This window comes from Mercenaria mercenaria, chromosome 1 (genome assembly GCF_021730395.1).
Source record: "Mercenaria mercenaria strain notata chromosome 1, MADL_Memer_1, whole genome shotgun sequence".
NCBI classification, from domain to species: Eukaryota; Metazoa; Mollusca; class Bivalvia; order Venerida; family Veneridae; genus Mercenaria; species Mercenaria mercenaria.
Window position 1 is genome coordinate 53,064,866 of NC_069361.1, and position 25,016 is coordinate 53,089,881.

General features: G+C 35.0%; 1 long non-coding RNA gene across 1 annotated transcript; it reads left to right on the top strand.

Annotated features, from left to right (window-relative positions):
- Positions 1 to 13,543: 13,543 nt before the first annotated feature.
- On the top strand, positions 13,544 to 19,793 carry LOC123545592 (uncharacterized). Its single transcript, XR_008369879.1, has 5 exons — positions 13,544 to 13,608; positions 14,994 to 15,029; positions 16,073 to 16,141; positions 16,405 to 16,534; positions 19,671 to 19,793. It is a non-coding gene; the product is annotated as an uncharacterized LOC123545592 (long non-coding RNA).
- Positions 19,794 to 25,016: the final 5,223 nt, after the last annotated feature.

The following is a 25,016-nucleotide window of genomic DNA, read 5'->3' on the forward strand; positions in this document are numbered from 1 at the left end:
TGCAGCTGTAAATCTTCAAACATGACCGCTAACGTCATTTTTTCAGCAGAGCGCAAATTGACGTACTTGACAGGTTTTTTAAGTAGCGTTTTATATACAACAAAAATACGGCAAAAATTCTTTATTTTCAAGTTTGTATTAAAATTATTTCTTCAATGATATATAATGTGTCAAGTTTATTTCGACGTCACATCGGAGGCAAACGATTTATGAACACAAAACTCGTAAAACTGACGTCGAGCTTCACCCAAAATTTTACGTAAAGACGCCCATATCTAAGAAATTGCCTGATAGATTTCATTTTACTGGGGGTAGCGGAAAAAGTAACCACGGTAAATAGAGAGAAATCTAAAACGGTGACCCCCATTTTTCTTTTACAGAATCGATAGCAATTGAAATTTTGCACGCTTGTTCAAATTTATTCAAAAAACTATCTCTGCTATGCTGAAAAAAAAATGACGTTAATGGTCATGTTCGAAGATTTACAGCTGCAAAATGGAGAATAATAGAAAATTGGAAAACAAATCGTAAATACCGTCAATTTTAATTTGGCAAAATTTCATAACAGTCCGTTGAAAATCGTTAGGTGGCGCATATTACCTTAAACAGTGGGTAAAGAAAATGCCATGTTGGCATACATACACTAAATAGCAAAATGGCACGGAAAAAAATGTTAGTGGCATAATGGCGGATTCAAATAGTCCTCAGTGGTTTGCTCTGTAATGCTATTTTCCTTAATTTTCTTTGCATTTGTTTTGCTGAAATCACATGACATATCAATGCTTGACATATAGGTCGCATTTTCATAATGAAATAATAACGTGACAAAATTTGTCATGGAAACTTATATCATACTCCACAACTGCAATTTGGAAAAAAAAATTCTTGCGTCAAACATGACCACCACTTTTCGTTTGATTTTTATTCAGCACTGACAATATTCTCCAGGAAAATGTAAGTTACAGGCATTTAAAGTGGGTCCTGATGTGTGCTGCGACATGGGAAATGTGTCGATTTTATATAGAATAAAGAAGAACTGCTATTTAGTGTGTTGTTACCTGTAAAATCAAAGCGAGTTCGGTGACCTGTGTTTTTTTCTGCACTTGTTTGTCTTAGAAACTAAATGTTCTTTAAGCTGAACTGTTATGAAAGACTAATTTACTCACAGGCGTAAATTAATGTGTTGGATTTGCTAGAATTTATCTGGAATCACCAAACAATTTTGCATTCATGTTCATGGTTTTGCGGCGGAAAAGATGTAAAATATTTATTAATTGAAAACAAAAACATATACTATTGAATCAGATATACTATGTTTCTACTTTCACATAGCTTGGAACTCTTGATCTGTACTTGTATTTATTTTTTTTTTCTTTAGTTGAAAGGCTGCTCTCTGAAAGTGGAACAAAAGTTAATGAAATAGATTCACTTATTTGCACCGTTCTTATTTCATGGATAATGCAAGAACGTTTTTATTTTCTCCTCAGAGATAAGTTAAAAACGCATTATTTGTGTAGCTCCAGTAACACATGGAAAACTCAAGTATGTTTAACAATCCGGCTCTTCAACATTTTTTTAGAGAATTTAACATAATACCACATGTAATGTTGTAAATATAAGATGGTAAAAATTATTATAAAGTGCAGTAAAACGATTATAAGGTAAACGATGAAAATTATTTTTTGCATATCATAATAGTTAAAATATATTCAAAAATGGATATTGTGTATAAAAGTGCAGTCAAAAACAACGCCGAATCAGCGCAAACTACGATTTGTAGATGGAAATACTGTTTTGCTATAATGTTGATGCCCTTGCTTAAAAGATGACGATTCTTTTATTTTGAAATATTAACTTTCATTTTTAAAGTATATTATAACTGCTATTTTTAAAGCCATTTAGCCGGCCACTAGCCTAACTCACAATTTTGATGGCATTGTGTACACTACGGTAGCGCTTTCATACTGTCAGACTGACGTCAGATGGAATGAGTGGCGTCACGCTCTATGTATATCTTCAGAATGATTTTGATATTCCATTATTCATATTTGTCGTGATATTAAAAATAAACCTTGTACATAAAAAGATATATATGCCACCCAGGGAATTAGGGCTACAACCAAACTATGCCCACATTTTGCTTTTATAATATCTATTGTATATGTACACACCTGCATACATCTCATTTAAACAAGCATATAAACAAGGATACAAAAAGGGTTCAGCCGAATTTATTTCAACTTCATCTAGGGCTCTCCACAGAAGAATATTTAAGTACCTCAAAAGTTATCTTATTCATAGACGAACAATGTATTTACTTTTATCATTAAAATTTTACTAGAATAAAATCTTTGAAGTTTTATATATACGAGTAATGGGTAGAATGTAGCGATATTTGACAACACATTAAAACAATTTGGTTCGCATCCAGTGTTAATTTCATGCTTATTAAGATAGTAAGTACGAAATTGAAGTAGACTGTTTAGTAATAATTAGAAAGTGACCGCTGTAGAGATATAGTGTTCTAATGTGTAAATATTCTTTTTTGGTACTTACGTAACAGAACATAACATAGCAATGTTTTATAGGTCGTAAGGGCTAGAAATAAGGTAACGTCTCCACAAGTTCATAGGGTCTGCAAATGAATGTACATATGTAGCTGTTGAATATCACATCAGAAACGTAAATGTTACATGTATACAGGTCCGAAAGTGTTATATCATTGACTCACAGAAAACAAAGAGGTTATGGTGGCTGATTTCTGCCATTTCGTGTGTTCATGTCGGCGAGGCGAAATGTCGAAGTAACGAAAACACGAAAGGTCGAAATAATGCTTATTTGTCGTGTGTTCGCCTTTCGACTTTCGAGGCGAATACATGCACGAAGTAACGAAACATTGAAGGCAAAATAACGAAATTTCATAGGCAAACGTATAAATCACTTTTCGCGTCGGCGGGTATTAAAACTTCGTGTTGTCACTCTTCTTTTGTCGTGTCTTTGTGTATTCCCCTCTAAAGGCGAAATGCGAACACACGACAATTTAGCTGTTTTCGACCTTTCGTTACTTCGACCCGCCGACACGAACAAAAGACAAATGTTTCGTGTAGGGTCTGCCTTAATACAGCAATGTACAGCAAAATGATGCATAATGGCGCAAAATGAGCGTAATGTATCGGCTGGCTGAGTTTCTATCAACAAACAGTTTAGCCCTAATGCGCATTGAGCATAATAGATACGTAGGACTGCATATTTATATATAACAGTTTTATTCCCCTAGAGTAAAAAGACTGACTAGTCGTGTATGATTATCCTGTCATCAAAATTCAATTCTAATTACAGGAATTAAAAACTTTTGTGAATGATTCAAAAAGACGATGCTAATGCACGGGTTGTAAACGCGCAATCCAATTCTCGTCGGGAATACGCTTAAAATGGGTTGCGCAACGTCCGGTGCTGGTGTTGCGCGTAAAAAAAGACGAAATTGAGGTATGTGAAGTTATGATTTTGCTTAGAAAGAGACAAGAATGAATTTTCTCGAAAAAAGCAAAATGCTATTCGACACAAATATAATAATACATCAAACATGTAAAATATCTGGTTTGTAATTTACGATTCGGCTCTATTATCACAAAAACTCGGGTGACACGAAGCGTGAAAAAAGTATGAAATCAACAAAAATGGAAGTTTCTGACCTCATATGCCTAATCTGAGGACATCTGATGCTTTTTATGATAACTCAACAGATATAATGTAACGAATATCAAAAATATTTGCTTCAAATCCTGCTTACGGGGACATAATAGACAAAAAAATCATCGGGAATGGGGTTGCGCACCGGGAATAGAGTTGCTCGTATACATCATAATGTATATAATGTATACGCGCAACTCCATTCCCAAGGCGCAACCCCATTCCCAATTATTTTTTGCCAATCTTTCCCCCAAAAGCAACAGTTCATTCAAGTGTATGTAATATTTATGACTGTTTTACACGCGTTTGATCATTAGAGGCATCACATTTCCAGAAAGAAGGCATAAGAGTTAGAAAATTTGCATTTTTCATGATTTTATGCTTTTTTGACAGCTCGAGCCAGCAGAGTTTTCATGATAACAGAGCTGATTCTTAAATTAATAAGTTGGTATTTCACACATATGATCTTTATTCATTTTTGTGTCGAATAGCATCTTGCTTTTTTCGAAAGCACATTTAAATGTGTCATTATTTACAAAAACAAAAACCCACCTACCTCGATTTTGTATATATTGATGCGCAACACCAGCACCGGAAGCCGCGCAACCCATTTTTAGCGTATTCCCAGTGGGAATTGGATTGCGCGTTCACCACCCGTGTAATGGCTTTAATATCAAAGAAAATTTTCATAAATTAAAAAACATTTTTTAAACAGAAAATCTGCCACAGGAGTTGAAAATTATAAGCTGGAAAGTCGCTGTATGACCTAAAATGGCGTCGGTGTGATCTTAAACCCAACAAAAAGATGCAGTGACAAACTTTCGAGCCATTAAAGCCATATACATGTATATCAAACTCTCAATATAACTACAGGGTTAAATTAACACAAACAGGGTTTTGTGAATGCAAATTAGCTCTATGGAAAATTCAATGAGATTAAAACATAAGCATGTCAAATTGTTCTGTTTTATCAACAGGTTTATGGCTGGTTTGAACACACGTACACGTATTTGCTTACTCCATTTTACAGGTTTTTTATTTCACATACAAGTAGGCTATACATGTATGATAAAAATGCAGCAAACAGTATGGTTGTTTCAAAATTGCCATTGTTAGATCTGGTTGTTAATGAAAAATGTAAACGCAGAACATATTCTATTTCGTTGTTAATTTTGTAAAATATCTTAGCCTGACCTAAGAACTGAATGTTAGTATTATCAGGACACAATTGTTAAAACTTTAAATTATAAAAAAAAATATCGCGCATCATTAGCTTAGCCAAATTCAGTACAGGAGGTCAGCTCGTATTGCTAACTTTCCTGTAACATTGTAATTTCAATGTTATTATGGAGACAAATTACATTAACCTTGAACAGCATTGCTGCATCGTTAACCATGCAAGGTCTGTAAAAATATTGTACAGATCATTTTTATGATTAGCGATAAGGACTTTCCTTGATAATTATGATTATTGATAATTATGGCATTTCCTTGAAAATCACACTTTCATTGACATTTACTGAGGACAAAGTGATTAGTGTATTCTGCAAAACAAGGAAAAAGCCTACGCATCTTTCAGTGTTATTGCAAATTCCATGCATTTAATCAGGAATGGCGTATGTATTAAATTGCAATCCACATGCTAAGAGAACTATTACTGAGTCATTGCTGTGATATCGGGAATTTCATCGGACTCAGGAGACTTAATGCGTTTTCCTGGAATGATGAAATATATAAACAGATCAGATGTTGCACTTTTGTGCAGATATACTGACTACTAATTGAAATTAATTCGGTTAAGAGGAACTATTGTCCAAGAAATGTTTCTGAAACGGCACAAATTATCAACAAGCTCATCCCTATAGGCAAGGAAAAAGTACTTTAAAGTCATTAGTTTTATCTATACTTCATGTTAAGGTGTCTACTCATTTGGAATCCAGAAAATAATATAAAATGTTTGCAATGGTCAAAGTTATTTGACTATCGCTGTTGTCGAACTGTTCCACGAGTGTCAGCTGTCATGTAGTCTGAGCTCCCGTCAGTAACTAACATATTTTTGTGTTGGCCGTATTCGATACATCTTGAGTGTCGTCAGATTACAAAGTTTACTGATTAAATCTTGATGTTTCATTATTACTTTTAAAACATGTTCTTTTTTTAATATGTATTAATACAATATGTAAAATATAAAAAAAAAAAGTTGCCAAGGAGACACGACAATTTTAATTTTGCTAAAAGTCAGATATCTTGTGATCTGTATAGCAACTAGACTAGTAATAGATAAAATGTCTTATACAATACTGCCATTTAACAGACAGGCTCCGGTAGTAAATCCACTTAGCGGAAGTACGTTAAAAGAATGTTAATGTGTGTAAATAAAGGGGTTTTATCGTAATTGCTTCCAGTGTGCTCAAATTTGTTTTGATATATCCCCTAGGCATTCAATATCATCGCAGATATTAGCTTTAGAATTTGAAATATATATATATATATATATATCTCGAAAACTGATGACATGCATGTACGCACTCGCTTTTGCCAGATACGTTCCCGATAAGCCCATGTCGGATATGATATATTCAATGTAATGCGACAAACATTCCGTAAGCGTGAAAGATACCTCGTGTCGCCACATTGGATCATTAAATAGTATTGGCATTTTATAATTTTTACATGTATTCTACGTATTAATGCCCCTAAAAAAGTATCTTTTAAATCGTGCAGTATTATTTATAAAATAAGGGCCTTTTTGCAATGGTGGTTTTCAATGATATATGGAATACCTTAAGTATATAATGGTGTCACCCCGGTATTGAAGTACTTCCGGGTCATTGTATCCTAGGAAGTAGTTCTTTGAAATTTTGAAGTTCCCAATTTAAAGCCATCCCTACTTTGACATGTTATATTTTAAATGTATTTACTGACACTGTGTACATTTTGTGCCATTTCTGATGTCTTTAACAGTTGTTTTGTCTGTGTTTTTCAGGACTATATTCCTGTGCGGATGGATTAAAAAACTACTCCAAACTGGTAGACATGACAGATGTGTATTGGAAATATAAACATGGACTTAAAACTTTGATGTGTAGCAAAAAAGTTCATCGTTGATGATAGTGATTTTCTAAGCTATATTGACTGGAACAGGGTCATTCTTCAGAAGTACAGGACTGTCAATGCTGCAATTTTGTTGTGAAAGTCACAATCCATGTCAGAAGTTGCTTGTTTTACTATACAGCAAAGAAGAAGAAATTGTACTGGGCCGACACCTATATGGGAAAAAAAAGTTAATTTTGAATATCTCAGCAACCAAAGGGTATACAGCAATGAAACTTCACACACTAGTAGCTGATAACAATAAAAACCAGTGGCTAAAAAGATTTTATCAAAGTTTGTGAAATTTTAATTTTATTGAATTTTTGAAAAATTTAATAGTTAAATTTTCATTTAAATTAAGTAACAGTCATCTCCCTTTGATTATTCAGTCGTCTGCAATAGCGCAAAGACTTTCAACAAGAAAAAGACTATTAACCGGGCTATATAAGAGAAAATCATACAGATTTTATTAATTCAAAAAAAAAATAGAGAAAAATTAATTTGTTTACTTTTTAGAATAATCACTATTTTTGTGTATCAGTTTTTCGAACATTTTTTTTAGGATGGATGACCTACTGGAACATTGCCGCAACAAACTGCAGATCAACAGTGTCTTGCATGAAAATGGAGAATGTATATTTTGGACTGGTTGTATTAACAAATTTGGCTACGGTCAGTTTCGTTACAGAGATCCAAGAGACCCACCGTCTGCCGGTTATAGAACACGAACCAGTCACCGTGTTACATTAATGGTTCATTATAGAGATTTTGATATTTCAGGCAGTCAACAGGCATCACATTTGTGCAATAATAAACTGTGCATAAATGTTGAACACCTTGTTTTTGAGGGAAACAGTACAAATAATTTAAGGAAAAATTGTTTTTCTCATTCTAGGTGTTATGGGCATTTTGATGTGGCAGGGCACCGCTTAGCAGACTGTCTAGTGCATTTATCAACACATTGACTATAGTTTTAATTTCCTGTTATTTTTTTTTTAATTTACAGGGCAATGTTTGTATTACAATGAAATTGAGATGGATACTAGTTATGCCTGTTGTTTTGGTTCTTGTTGTTGTTGTTGTTGTTTATGTATTATTTTAGTTTCAGTAAATGTTCAAGAGCTCTTTCCGTTTCGGCCGGCATCAGGCCATCATCAGACATTCTGCCATGAATGTGACGGTGCTCTTTCCCTTTTTTTCTGTTTCTTTTTCTTGTAGGTGAACAACCGCCATGTTTCTAAGGCATTAAATTTTAGAAACACTGTTTTGCTGATGGAGCCTCATCAAGTTGTCCTTTCACGTACTCGTCCGGATACTGGCCTGAACTGCGGGCTTGATGATAGGCATATTCCAGCTTTGCTCGATTATTTTTTCTGCGGGTCTTGAACTTGGCTGTTGTTTGATGATTTCTGTGTCTCTGTGACCTCTTTGAAGTTGTTTTCAGATACCTTTTTGCCCGTGGTGAAAGAGCCAGTCCGGTAATGCTTTTGACTTTTTTTCCACAGAAGCTTGCAATGAATTATTCAGCTGAAGTGTTTTGATGCCAGACTACCAGCAAAGTTTCTGGACAGGTTAATATCTTTCGGTATAGTAGATAGTACTGCCCTGTTGAACCCCTCACATTTCTGTGTTGAAGTGTTGTTTTTCACACTCATGATGGCACACTCACTGAGTCTTATCTCAAGAATTGTTGACAACAGCTAACGGTCATTTTTGTTCAGTTGCAGGTGATGAATTCCATGGGTTGGTAGAAACTTAGAATGGTACCACCAGTCACCAACACCCCCTAGACCAGAGCAAACTATCGAGTCGTGTGGACAGAAGCTGCAGTTTCCAGCGTAGCACTGTATAGTAGCTGCTCTTATTGCCGGTAAGCGATTTACTACTTCTTCTGTCAGTCCATTTCCATCGGTTCGAAGTTTCTCTATGATGGCGCTACATCTGGCCTTGATATCTTTACCCAGAGCAGAAATGGCTTGTTGTCTGGCACTGCCTGTCAGTTTCTTGCCTTCGAATACTGTCTGGCTCCAGTTGGAAGTCCGGGCTTTTCTCACTTGCCTGCTGCCAAGATGATGCGGATCTGCCTGGCGGTTGACACTGCAGGCATAGCCTAGCTTATCATAGAAGTCATTCATTCCCAGATGAGCTGCTGTATCTCCATCAGTTGTCAGTGTGCGGACAAGTAGGTCTTCATTTGACAACTGCTCAGCAATGCCATATGCCATTTTTCTTTCAGAATGAGGCTGCATGTATGATATTGTTGCTGTGCATTCAGCATGGCCACCAGGACAAGTTATGTCGAACCCCTTGTTCCTCAGATAGGCCCCTGTCCAGCAGAGTTTATTTTGTACAGCTAGTCCCACTATATACTTGTAGCTTGTATGGTTTTCAATAGCAATTCCATAGGCTTGTGAAGCTGCCAGTCCAGGTTTGTAAAAAGACACCATTCTTGTTGCATTGTAGCGGCCATTAAAGGACAGGTCTAGAAGTTGCGGGTTCTGATGTCCTTGTTCCAGATTATGCTGAATGACTAGCTGCCTTTTTGCTGTCATGTCCTCATTCAGCTTGACAGTGTTGAGGCTGGCAGCATTCAGTAAAGTTTGCATGTTGCTTCTAGCTGGTGGTGGTATGTCCATAGATGTTAAGAGCAAGTTCACTTTTTCTATTCCGATGGCAGTATCCTGAAGGGCAGAAGCAAGTAACATGTTAATTGCTGCTCCTTTGCCGTCCCGACGTTTTTTATATGTTTCCATTTTATTTGAGAGGAAATGGCAGGAATTACACGTGAACTGCAGTTTTGAGCCTAGTCCATATTTCTCTTCCTTGTGCAGTGAAATATTTAACTGTTTACACTTTCCAGAACTATGTTGCTGATACACACTGTTCATAAGGTAAATAAGTTGGTCCAGATTCACAACCCTGTTCCCTAATGGTTCACATTCCATTTTCAGATCCAGCTGGTGTGGTCGAAGTCCGGGTTTCTTTGGGCAGCTCCTATCCAGCTGGTCTTCATTTACAGCTGAACTACATCCAGGATCGGTTGCAGCCTTAGAAGGAAGAAGGCAAGCAGGTGATTTCTTATTTCCTGGCTTGAAATGTCTGCCAGCAGCACGGCGCTTAAGTTTACCCTTTGCCATGTTGAATTCTATACAGTTGATGTAAGATTTTGATGCTGTCTGCTTAAAGACTGGCAGTATTGTAAGTAGAAGTCTTTTTTGTGCCATTATTAACACATTCAGGTTGTTTTTCAAGGATAATATATGCTAATCCAGCTATCAGAAAGTCTGTTTGAAGTGCATCATTAAGAGGAGTTAAGTCTTAGATAATCACTTTTGATCTTAATTGATATTATTAGTAAATAGTGTGGTGTATGGGTGTGTTTTACTTTCAGATATTAGTTGTAGTAATCCTAATTGGTCTCAGTCATGGAATTTTGTCCTTTAAATCTTTAAAATGTCAATTTATTTTCATTTTAGTTAGCAAATTCTGTATTTTTTAAATAAAAATGTCTTATTTTTTTAGTAATTTCTTATTTGATATATAAGTTTACAGAAAAAATAAGGCATACTGTTATATAAAAGATTCTACAAGACAAGCCGGTGACACCAAACTTTATTTCATAAGAATCCATCAAAATTTTTTCAAGATATGACAATTTTCCTAATGTGTCTATTTTCACTTGAAATACCGGTTTCCGAGCCAATTTGTCCGCAGAGTAAGCCTCATGTTTGAAGTGTTACTACGGTACAGAATTTAGTTTGTGGTGAGAATGCCTTGTTGAGTATTTCTCGCAATACCCTAATTTACTAGAATATGGGTAAAAAATTTGGCTTAATTCAAATTTTGGTTAGATTTAGGTGTCATCCCGGTATTGAAGTACTTCCGGGTCGTTGTATCCTAGGAAGTAGTTCTTTGAAATTTTGAAGTTCCCAATTTAAAGCCATTCTTACTTTGACATGTTATATTTTAAATGTATTTACTGACACTGTGTACATTTTGTGCCATTTCTGATGTCTTTAACAGTTGTTTTGTCTGTGTTTTTCAGGACTATATTCCTGTGCGGATGGATTAAAAAACTACTCCAGACTGGTAGACATGACAGATGTGTATTGGAAATATAAACATGGACTTAAAACTTTGATGTGTAGCAAAAAAAGTTCATCGTTGATGATAGTGATTTTCTAAGCTATATTGACTGGAACAGGGTCATTCTTCAGAAGTACAGGACTGTCAATGCTGCAATTTTGTTGTGAAAGTCACAATCCATGTCAGAAGTTGCTTGTTTTACTATACAGCAAAGAAGAAGAAATTGTACTGGGCCGACACCTATATTATAGTCCTGTTCAATAAGGTTGTTACTTCCCTTGCGTGAGTTGTCGTTATTGATAGAAACTACTTCCGGTGAGAAAATAATATCAGAAAATGACGACGAACAAAGGAATTGATGAATCGATTGAAGGGATAGAGGTGCATATGTGCCAGGAAATAGGCCATAATTAATAAAACGTGCTAAAGGACTTGTTAAATTAGGTACGAGGCCACTTTGTGAAATACATATCGAGAACGATCAACGCTACAAACAACGACAATTAGAACGTTTTAAATTTGTACTCCTCTTGGAGAGAAAATACCTGAGCCCAAGACTTCTTTGTATAGACTTTGAAGGGCCATTCTGTTGAAAGGATCTAATTTGCGTTTGGAATGAAATGTTGCCAAAATTAATTTCATTCTACAAGGTAGCATTCATTTAAGAGTTGTTTTCAGAGCATGTATAGCAGGGAAAATCTTTGTATTAAAGTTGAAAAAGACTGAATACTTGTCAACAACCACTTACATGTGAATGTTAAATTTCATTATGTCTTACTGTAAACAATGTTTCAGTGACTTGTTACTGAATACTTAACTGTCTAACTTTTGAACTATTTCTAGTGAATAATTAAATGTCATAAAGTAGTGGGTATTTTTAGTTTATTTTAGCAGCTTCTTCGCCCTAAAATGGAACTTACCTACATACTAATCAAGAAGAGCTATTCCGTCTCTTAAATAGTTAAAATATTTCGCCGAACACAATGCAACATATTATTTTCCTTATATTTTTCACAACTAGCTGATTTTTTTCGTGAATTTGAGAGAATTCTTGAAATAGTTTTTAACTTTTTAAAACAAAACCCAACAATTGTCAAATGGGAGTAATTTCAATATCACTGAGATGGCATAATGACTGGAGGGTTAGCTCATGATCAGTATATAAGCTGTCAAAAAATGGCCTGAAAAGGACTATCTATAAATTCAGCGAATTTTTTGTCACTTTGGAAAAAGGTCCTGTAGCGACTGAATTGGGAAGAACTGCGGCATATAAAGAAGGAAACAATCGTTGAAATTAATGTTTCACTATGAAATAAAACTTTGTTTCCCCTCCTGCTACCTACCAGTTAAAATGCTACAGTCTACAATGTTTTGGCCAAAAGGACTAAAACCTTTTCTAGACTTACTAGATGTTCAAAGTTCAAAGGTAATGACTGGTTTAAAATATATATCTACATTCGGATAGGTAACTTAAGGACAGTACGGCTTAGGTCAAAGTTATAAATGTGGCTGTTTAAATGAGGTTCAAGCTATCATGAAATTGAACACTGGTAAATGACTGCATGCTTTAATCAGATTTACTTTAGGCAACAAAGGTCTTCCTGCATATTAACAATTTTAATCCTGTTGAACAATTTCTTTAATGAAATGTAACTGCAACCAGCAGGGTGAGCGAAGGGGCATATTTTTCATTGTTCAAAAAACTTTAATAACAAATATACTCTATTTCTTAAATTAAACATCTAAAGCATTTATTCAGTGAATCAACAAAATATTTACACATATATATACACATGAAAACTTTCGTACCTTTAATTATTTCTAATAACTTCACATTTTGTTAAAGCGACTTATTCATATTTTAGGTGAAATTTAATTCACATGTGGACACCAGAATTTACATGCTCTCTTGTGGCTGCCCACTCGTATAAATATTACGTAATATTATGATGTTCCAATCTGTGAAATATATTTCAATTTTAAACTGAAACAATCAAGTATCTGCTCTGTTAGTCTGTAATACTTTTGATATATTTAAGAGGAAATCCGCACTCGCTTCACTTTTTAACAATGTTTGGCATTTATTTCAACTTCTTTAAAAATGGTCTTTCTCAGTATCAGCTATACATGTATCTCATGAAATTTTGTTTTGAATAAAATCAGTAAGGCTTAGAATTGTTTTTCAGATCTTGCAAAAAAACTAGGATATCAGGACACTCGTGATTTCAATTATTTAATATTACAGTCAAAGTAACAGAATTTCTCACATAATTGATAATGCAAGATTAGACCAGATGACATGCTGTTTACACTTTTATCAATTATTATATAAATATGAAAAATATTCAATTTCTGTCAATAGAATGTTATCGGCAATTTGTTACATGTGCAAATTCGGTGAATCATGTTTGCTCCCCAATATTTTGAATGTATGCTGATCTTATCTTTTGGCACTGAAGAGTTCACAAGGGGAGTAATAAATCAGGGGAGATAACAACCCTTATTGAACAGGACTATAGACACTTTAAGTAACTGTATTGTACATGTACTCAGCTGAGAAAAAAGTGGTGTCATAATGGCCCTACTGTGTAAGTTTGGCTGATTATGAGTGCACAAACTTTCCATAAATATATCTGGGTCAAGACAGTCCGCTTATCTAAACATCCCATTATGAAGTCCGTCTGACAATTTAGGATAGAACTGTCAACGCAGCAATGAACAAGGTCTACTTTCTTTCAGGTAATTCTTTAACGTTTTATATTTTCTTATAATAATACTGTAAAAGACATTATCGTTTCAAAGTTATTACAAGTTATCACAAGATTATTTTGAGTTAGCGTAAATGGAAAGAGAATTTATAATATGCACATATTTATGACTAAAATGCACAATCAAAACACGCCATGCATAATTATACATCAACAAGAAATACAGTGCGGGATAAAAGTATAATTTTGTTGAAACAAGAATTGTACAAGTTCGGTTATACAGAAGTTGCGATTTCTATACCTGTACGCAGGCATAAAAATAAATAACTTGTATTGCTATGAGTTGTGACACATTAGAACCTTAATGAAATAAATAATGAAGTCCAGCAAGTCAGGATAAGATATAATCATCTCTTATATTGTCTCACAGGAAGGAACATTTATCTATTTTGTTGGGTTTAACGTCGCAACCACACAATTATAGGTCATATGGCGACTTTCCAGCTTTGATGGTAGAGGAAGACCCCAGGTACCCCTCCGTGCATTATTTCATCACGAGCGGGCACCTGGGTAAAACCACCGACCTTCCGTAAGCCAGCTGGATGGCTTCCTCACATGAAGAATTCAACGCACCGAGTGAGGCTAGAACCCACATCGGTGAGGGGCAAGTGATTTGAAGTCAGCGACCTTAACCTCTCGGCCACGGAGCCCCTACCCCTCCCCGAAACGAACAAAGTATAGGAGCACAGCAGCGTGATGCAATGTTACGTTGATAAATAAATGTCAATGGAACATGTACTAAAAGCGTTCCAGCATGATTAGATATCAATTATAAGCAGAATACAGTAAAACTGGAAAGTACATGTAGTTTGATCCACAGCTACACAATACAGGTCTTACGGATGGCGGATTCGTTCGTTGCCCATGACGAATATAAAACATACAATGTAATGCAACAAAAACCCAGTAGTATGAAAAATACCTATTGTCACCGCATTGGATCATTCAATATGTATTAACTCGCTGTCAGCTAGAATAAAAATGTTTGTCAGGTCACACTTACAGCACTATCAAAAATGTAGTTCGAACCTTGAACTGTTCCCTTTCTGTGAACAATACAATTTTGAATATACAGTTATTAGATACATTTTCATTTTTTTAAGTTCTTAATTTCACGTCCTGGCCGCGTAAAATCATAAACATGTGATCATAACTTCGTTCTTGCTAAATAAAAACGAAAAAAAAAAAACAGAATTCATAAATCATACAGTAATATTTATATTTGGCCAGAGTACTTACGTAGGGGCTATATGTCTTCTTGATTAGGATTTGACAACTGAATACATATAAATAAGCTAAGATTTTTATTTTAAGATACGTTTTCTATAATGTCATTGCATCTTTTTTATTTTGCAGCTTCTATATGGACAATTCTGATAATAACAGATGTAGGTAAGTTAGAAATGATTTGTATGCAAAGTTTCGCAAGTAGTCGTTCTCAGTTAAGGTGACAAATATTTACACAGAGCTGGATATATAATGTATATCTTGATATTAGAAATAGAAAAAGATGTGAAATCAAGTAAAAGATGATCTTGAAGCAAGAGATTGAACCTATTTGACTTTAAGTCGCTTTTCATTAGCACTGATGGTTTAAGTCGTTTACGGTTTACAGACCGGCAGATTCACGGAGGCACAAGATAAACTTGATCCACCTTTGAACCAGCTTTGAACATCTTTACATAACTATATTATAATTATACTGTTTAAGGTAGTTTTACGCTCTTGTAACCATCTAAAAATCGTTGTAAAATATCTACAAGAAATCTAAAACCGAAGTAGGTGAAGATCCCTCGTCCGGTATGCAGCCACAATTCAGTCAAAAACGTTAATGTTTATTGTTCTGCGTAATTCTATGGCAATATGTGTATTCAGTGTTTGTTGGGTTATGGGTTGAATGGTCTGATTTGAACAGTCGAATTTCTTCTAAGAGAGTCATGTACTATCTTGATTGGTCATGTTCTATGCTTTCAAAAGTTCTTCATATATACTTAGTTTGTAACCATACCGACCAAAAATCCTTACAAACTTTTATTTACTAATTGCTTGTTAGATACATGCTTAGAATTATTGATAATTACGCATTCGCTTTGGTACACACTTTAGAGACATTGAAAATCAGTGAACCAAGTACGTGTAATACCACGATCACCTGTGCCGCAGACGAAGTATGTTACCCTTCTTATAGTTTCTCTCCGAAATTATATGTGTAAAAGTGAAACAGGCAAATCTTCCCTTTTTTAATTTGCAACAATGACGTTTGTTAAAACACAATGCAGGTCCTCTTTCGATAAATCTTTGTTTCATTAGTCGCTTTGTCAGAAAATACTGGATCAAAGAATTTGAAATAATTGTCTTTGTATGAAGAGAACTAGAACACTAGTACCATGTAGATATTTTAGAACCCCCTTTTCACACACAAAAATGTATTTCAGGCTTGTTATCAGGAATCGATTGTGTCGGGACAGACTAAAATAGTCACGTTAGGATGTATAAATAACAAGGTATGATTACTCAAACGAGCTGACGCTCATGATTTAAAATCAGAATTTACTGGATTTTAAAGCTATATGTACATTTCACTTCTGTTTCAAAACGACATATTTTTGGCTATGTATAAGAAAAGAAAAAAATCATGCTTTATATGAATCTAATGTGCTTATGAAGATTGGCACGAAAGTATGCTTTTTACAATTTAGCAACTTAATTTCTTTGACAATGCAACATTTACAACTCCACAATATTGAAGAAAATCATGATTTTGTAGCAATGCGGGGCTTCAACAACTGATTCTTTGACTGTGATTGGTCGAGATATAAAAAGGCGACAAGAACAAAAATGCCTAGAATGCTGTGGTACTGATCGATGTAACGAAATTCTTTGTGCTCATAGAAACCGTACGTAAATAATTTCTGCCTAATTATTATTTTGATACCTCGAAGGGGCCCCGCTTTATTGCTGGTGCAGCTGGGATATTCCCAGAAGGCCTCTGTTGTATAGATTGCATCACTAAACTGAAACGTGGAGATATATATGTTACAAAGCTTTCCGCTTGATATTACAACTCGTTTAAATGGGTCAACCGTGTTGTTGTACTTATAAAATAGACTGGCCCGGTTTATAGGTTGGTCAGGGCTACGATATGTATTGTATTTTGCCATCGGAATATTTCTATAAAATGCTTCTTCCCCTTCCGTTTGGATCCGACCATGTTTACAAACACGTGTGTTTATTTTTTGGACTGTAAATGATGTCATGTTATTGTAACGAAATGGGAACTCGGGGTTGTGTCCCTGAAGACCTTGATCTTGGTCCTGCTTGGTACTTTGTATCAGTTTGTCTTGTTATTATACATGTATATGACTAATTTATACTGCCTGACTTAAAAAGTTCAAGGCCAACGCTTGAACGACAAAAGAAAGGCATTTCATAGATTGTCATTATGGTACATGCATGAAATTCTGTAAGCTGATAATTGTGTGCATGTAATTTCCTAGCTTAATTTAGCCTGATTAAGCCGAGCATAATAAGAAAAAGTAGACAAGTAGTTAAATTGTGAGTTTTCATGGGAAAATATGTCCAAATATAGTAGCCAATGTCATGAATTTATTGTAGTAAATGTACATCTAGAAGAGACACGTGTCACTTTAATATGTGAAGATATTTATATATCTTTTTTTCTGTGTGTTAACTGAAAAAGGAAGTAAGTCAATTTATCATAACCGTGTTGAGCGTTAAAATTACGATTTACGTAAGACATGTTCTACAGCATATACTCGTGATGTGATACTACAAAACATTATGGCTGCCAAGTACGCGTCTCCATAATTCAAATAAGGGAGTGAACTGGATTTCAAGGCTAATCTTTACAGCCGAGAAGAAACTAAACTGATAACGTGTACATGTATATTGGAAAACATCGCTAGAATCAATTAGCAAAAATATGTATAATTATAGTGTTAAACAAGGCAGGAAAGACAGCTAAATTCCCTGCCACTGTTATGGAAAGTGAAAGGGTAAACCTTTGACCTTGAGCAGTGACCTTGACCTTGAACTGACATGACTGATTCATGAATTCTGCACATCATCTTGATGATGTGATCATCTGACCTTAAATTTCATGAACATCCTTCAAAGAGTTTAGGAGATACAGAGCTCAAACCTTTGACCTTGAGTTGTGACCTTGACCTTGAGTTGACAAAGCTGAATCATGAGTTCTTGATGAGGTGATCATTTGACCCAAGTTTAATGAAAGTCCTCTTTTAGGAGATACAGAGTGGACACAAACTGGAAGGCTCAAACCTCATGAGTTCTGCACATCGCCTTGATGAGGTGATCATTTGATCCAGGTATCATATGAATCCTTCAAGGGGATTAGGAGATACAGGGCGGTCACAAAATGGAAGGCTCAAACCTTTGACCCTGAGTTTTGACCTTGACCTTGAGCAAACATGTCTGTCATAAGGTCTGCACATTGTCTTGATGAGGTTATTATTTTACCCAAGTTTCATAAAAATACTTCAAGGGGTTTAGGAGATACAGAGCGGACATAAAATGGAAGGCTCAAACTTTTAACTTTAAGTTGAGACCTTGACCTTGAGCCGGCTTGTCTGACTCATAAGTTCTGCACATCGTCTTGATGAGGTGATCATTTGACCCAAGTTTTATAAAATTCCTTCAAGGGGTTTAGGAGATACAGAGCGGACACGAAATGGAAGGCTAAAACCTTCGACCTTGAGTTGTAACCTTGACCTTGAGCCGACATGGCTGACTTACAAGTTCTGCACATTGTTTTGATGAGGTGATCATTTGATCCAAGTTTCATGAAAATTCTTCAAGGTGTTTAGTAGGTATGGAGCGGACACGAGTGCTACGGACGGATGGAAGGACGGACGGAGACCATTCATATAACCCCCACCACTCGTGGCGGGGGATTAATAAGATGCACTTAACACAACATTATCGCAGTAAATGAGAAAAACAAAGCATTTCATGTTCAAATTTTATGATGTATGGCAGTCTGTTTTCAAATCTGGACAGAAAAGGTTCTAAACAACTCTTTAAAACATTTAATTATGGCCGCGCTGTGGTGTGAAATCCAGGCAATCAATTCAAGTATGTTTTATTAATAGTAAATGGTGCTAAGCATAATGGTGTTTGGCATAGTGTACATTCAGATTGCTCGACTGTCTTCGAAAAATAAGTATGAATTAAACGCCATTAAACGTGTATGATTTTTGAAAGTCGTAGGTTCAATATCCTATGATGATAAAATAAACTGGCATTGGAATTACAAAAAACCTAATGAAATGTCACTGTCGGTAAAGTCAAAAGTAAAGATAAACTAAGTTATATTTAGTCTAGCATTGATAAGAATAATACATTAGCGGTGACAGTACACTGCGAAAAATATGTGCATATACGGGAGTATACGGTCCCGTATATGTCTAATATACGAATATCATATAAAAGGTATCTTTCCTGAAAGTATGATCAAAACATACGCCTTAAACATACTTTTGGACCTTGACAATCCCTAACTTTGAATACTGACATAAACTGTTGAAAAGTATTTATGCTAAGTATGAATGAACGGATACATGTGAGAAAAACTTGAATGTCCAGTTAAGAAATACAGGATTCCCGTATATGGAATGTTCCAAATACGGGAAAAATGTTTCCGTATACGCCCGTATATTAGAAGTATACGAATTGCGTACACTCCCGTATACGGAATCATTTTCCGCAGTGAGTAAACAAGGAACACGTGTGTCTTGTGGACAAATATCTACTGTTTTTTGTAGACACAATAGCCTTATTTTGAACTCGAGGATTTCCGCTTGTAATCGTAATGAGTTAAGAAGGGCAACTTTCAAATGCATTCTGAGAAAAATCTTAGAGCATCTCAGCTGTGCATAGGAAAAGTGTTTCATTCGTGATATTTTTAGAAGGTTTGAATATGTACATTGATTCGATGTGTCCTATCTAGCCAACATATTATTTTATACAAAATGTGTGGTAAAATTGTTTCAGCTGCTGCATGCATTGATGACGAAACAATAGACTGCCCCAGAATGAACTCGGTATTTGGAATTTGCAAAGATATAAATCACGCTAAATCTTTGTGCCCTGACTTTTGTAATCTTTGTGGTGTTGGTAAGAAATTTTGTTGTTCAAATTTTACAAAAAGATATAATATGGTTATTATAACAGTAGCTCAATCTGTATTCAGCTCTCGTGGATTTTTACCAGATCGAATTTCACAAGGCGCGCAAGCGCCAAGTGTGATCCGACCTTGAAAAATCCACGGTCGACGAATACAAAATCCCAGATGTTGTTTTGTTATTGAATGAAATCTTCAAAGTTTATCTATATTAAAATGGAACTAAGTGAAGTTTTTATGTGCGCTGTTTATATATTTGTGTCAGTTCATGCATATTAATGAAAGTAGTCCGGCAGCATACAATACGAAAGGTACAATACGGAATTTAAAAGGTACAATATGGTCGTTTTCTGCTTGTTCATATTCAATTGTGAAGTACAAGCCATTTTTTACAGAATCTATATCGGTATATGATAAAAACAAATATTCCCGATTACTATCCTTAAATACTAAACCAAAATTTCATATTTGATATATGAACAAATACTACATAGCATACATACAATTATAAAGTTTATGTGTGTTAACAGAGTATTATGTTAGAAATAATATACACTGTATACAGGTATGGCTGAACACTGTGTAAGTGCGTATTACCACTAAAAGTTAGAGTTTTTTTAACAATCGACTGTTACTGCATGCCATTTAATTATGAATGATTCGGCTGTCGCTTATCGAATCAGGCGACTCAGAACTATGATTTCATCTTGAAGAACATACAAATCATTGATGAGGCAAACGTTCTTTTTGCAATGTATCGAAATCTTGACGGCGCTGATGTGACCGAAACACTGTTGAAGTCATTGTTTGGAGGTTTGGTGAATCGTATGTATCCGAACAAATATATTCGGTATCGGCAAGAGATTTGTGATATGAAATGTACTCTCGAGTTTTTGAGGGACAAGTTGAGATGTACAATTAACCCGTAACGTTGGACGATATACGTTGACACGTAACACAAAGTGGTCGGTATATTCTATTTGGACTACAATTCTCGTCATAAATAAACAACGATTTACTATGGTTTACATTTGTTAACTCCAGCGAATGCAATAGCTCAACCTATCGGTATGTGAATGAATGCAATAGCTCAACTTTGATAAAGGAATCACGGTGTATTCCTTAAGATATAATAACTAAGCATGCAAAAAACCTGTAATCTGTGACTGTATAGGCTGTAGTACTTCTCGGTAACTGTAACTGTAACCGTAACCGTAACACCTGGAACTGTTCTAGATCTCACACACTAGCATATTATAGATAAATTCTTATCAAATATTTGTACAAAATGTACTACCTTGAGAATAATTATAACTCAATTAAATCAATTTAATGAAGATAGATTTACATTTTTTAAATTCAATAACGGCATCATACTATTGTACTATTTCATTGACCTGTCAAAACGTGTTTCTGGCTTTCATGTTAATCTTACTAAGGCGTCAGCAGTATGTAATGAAAGCCGGCTACAAAATTTTGACAAGTACCGTCAATAAAATAGTACAATACTGTCATGTATAAAATGTAAATTTGTAAAATCACTCACCTGAAATTTGTAAAATCACTCACCTGCGTATTTGTACCAGGTTACTCACTGATCCACGAGGTGTTATTTGAGATGGCAGAAACTGGGTCAAGGGTAGTGAAGAATGGCCACTCGCCTCTGTATACGTCATCCGTACCGGCCACTGACTTTTGCGTTTTCCTTTCCTTGGCTAATTCCCTTCCGTAATAAGAGTGGATATATATATATATATTTTGTTTATGTCGTCAACGGTAAATTTCTAGATTCTATACATTGTGTTTAAATTTGTAAAATCACCCACCTGTGTACTTGTACCAGATTATTCACCTATCCTGGAGACGTAATTCGAGATCGCAGAAACTGAAAAATGGCCACTCGATTCTGTGTACGTCATCCTTACCGGCTCTTGACTTTTGCGTTTCCCTTCAGTATTAAGAGCGGAGATATATATATGTATATATATAGTTTATGTCATCAATAGTAAATACAAACATGTAAAGAAAAATGAATGTTGTTTTTTTCTGACATCTATCTAGAATCTTTATATTGTGTTTAAATTTGTAAAATCACCCACCTGTGTACTTGTACCAGATTACTCACCTATCCTGGAGACGTAATTCGAGATCGCAGAAACTTAAGAACGGCCACTCGCTTCTGTATACGTCATCCGTTACGGCTCTTGACTTTTGCGTTTTCCTTTCCTTAGCTAATTCCCTTCCGTAATAAGGGCGGAGAAATATAATTTCAAAGGTAGATATAAACATGTACAGAAAAAAAAACCGAATCTATATATTAGGTTTAAAGAATATAATAGTAAGTAAGTAACAACTTTATTTTCAGAGGCTAAACATTGGGTTTCCCCATCTACCATGTGGGCCTCAACATAATATATGCAGTATATACACAACATTATACAAACATTATCAAGCATAGAATATCATTAATACAAAATGTACAATACAGGATTTAAACAAGCAAGCCAAAGAAAAGATATAAAAATGAGGTGTTGACTAATAATCATTTTTTTAAGTATATTTTTTATTAAGCACCGCAACGGCAGTCTAAGGCTAACTTAATTACAAATATGTTTGACGTTTCTTATATACCAATATGTCAAATGGCAACCATGGTCACGTGTTCGTGATTCAATTCCAACATACCTACCTTTCTGACATTAATCTGTCATGGTAACATATTACTTCAAGTCATACCTTTGTCCATTCCCTATCACCGACATATCTACAACATAATTATGATAGACAAACGGCCCAAGATATTTCGTTAGGGTAACAACAACAGGTTAGTTTTTTTTTTTCGTACAATACACAATGTTAATAATTTAGTTCCTGCTTTTATATATCTTTTTTTTAGCCGCGGCCATTCAGGAAAAGTTCAACAAGAAAAAGGAAATAAGAGATTATGACAACAACTACCGGATCTCAATGATTTAGGAAACATTTAGCAAAAAGTTGTCAAAAAGCAGGAAACATTCACAAATGTTGGCATCCTCTAAGCTCGTGTTTTAATTTATGATTTCCTAATAAACTAAGTGACCGGTTATTCGAGGCGCGTCTAATTTCCCTTTTAGAATTGCCTCTATGGGAAATGACAACTTATCTTAAAACAATACAGTTTCCTTTTTTCTGAATGTGCTTCAGTTTGCGCTCTTAAGCGATTTTTATTCTTCGCAAAGTTAAATCTAAAAAAGAAACTAGACTCAGAAATTAAAAATAAAACGATTTACCGTTTCTCTGGGTTCTGACTCCATAGCTATTTCCTGTTCGTGAATATTTTCAATGTATTGCGAATAAGTGAACCTTCCATTGTAAGTACATGTATATATCTGGACTAACAATCTTTGTGTTGTGAGCTGATAAAAGTTTCATTCTCTAAAGTAAGTACTCACAAGTGGATTTCAAGATGACGAGGTTACGGAGAACCGGAAAACAGCACTTGTCGTAAAAAGACTACGCAGCTTGTATCATGAATCAATTGTAAATACAAAAGATGCTTTAAGTTCACATTGTCATCTTCATTTTACAAAGATTTCATAGATATTTATTAGTTTGATGACGAACATGCGTAAAGAAAAATAGGATGAAAAAATACAAGGATCTAGGGGAAATATTTGCAAATAAAACTGATACTTATGGTTTTTCGCAATTACGTTTTAAGCTGTTTTAGCAGAATCTACTTGTTCTGTCTACATATCAAAATCTAACATGTAAAATATGTTATATAGTTTTTAAAAATCAGGACACACACAAACAGTATATATGGGGAATACATGCATACAGTCATATTTTCAGTTATATATAAGTTAGATATATTTATAGGTTATTAGCTTTGTCCAAAGTGAAATCGGCTTCTAGAGCGATTGGTCCCACGAGAAAAGAGTAGGTATATAGGGTACGAGTATATTTTTTTTGCACGGTAAAAGACTAATTACCCCACAAATTGAAAGCGAAAATGAGCTGTGCGGGTGATTAGTGCCGAGAGGGAAAGTCGATGTAGGGTGAATTAGCCTTATAAAAACGAGAATATACAGAATCGATCTCGCCTTGTGCTTAGTGTACCTCGGTTTAAAACTTGATCAAGAGATCAAAAATCTGAAATGTAGCATATAACACTCGGTAGTGAAAAAAATATATTTCAAAACATTTAGCTCTATGAAAGTGAATAAAATCTAGGCCTTAGAGCAAATATGACAAAAAAATATATGACCATAACTGAAAGTGCCTTGTCTTACTTTGTCATATAGTAATGTAAACATAGCAATCCCACTTAGGTTAGACAGAGTTTGAAACAGACTCGGTATGTCATCATGTTTCTGTACAAGTGTACAAAGAACGCTGTCACGAATCCTTATGATTAAACTTTTTCATTATAGATACGTTCACGCCTTGAGAAATATAATAGGCATATGTCAACTCATACTGGAGAAAACGTTGCATGAATAATGAGCCTTGTATGTGTTATATCAATTTCTGTCGTGGTAAGAAAAACAAGCCAGTTTGCTAATCACCTAAAAAAGCAGTGATTTCTTTGTTTTTAAGTTTGTGTCAATTTCAAAGCAAAATAGATGGTCTAAACTAGGCATCAAGGGTCTTCAGCATGTAAAAATATCGTGTCCAATTCTCCAGTATGAATTGACATTTCGTTTTTCAATCATAAGCTAATCAGACATCGGCCTGAGGTACGAGCCGACGTATTCGTTCAGCATCGCAATATCACCTTTAGAAAAATGTACAGTACCAAATTTCCGTGGCTCTGCATTTAACGGGCTTGCCACCGTCATGTTTCCAAGTATCACCATCTGAGAATTCAATGTAGTTGCTTACTAAATGTAGTTACATTGAGATTCACCGATGTTTATACTGGACCATGGCTGCATTACAGAAATTTGGGATAGAGTACCAAATGATAGAAGAAAGTAGATGTATTATCATTGTACGCCTAATACATTTTACCATGCAAGACAAATTTGTCAAAACAGTCCACCTTGATAGTTTTACATTATATGTAGGATTTCAAAACAGCATCATTAATGACAGTATGTGATATTGTCTGATGCTGCAGAGACATATTTCCTAAAGTGGTCCATACTCGTGTTTTTTTAAGTATTAAAGGAAAAAGTTGGCATTTGGGCATTTCAACCATCGTGAACATACTTTGGGACCTAGGACTATGT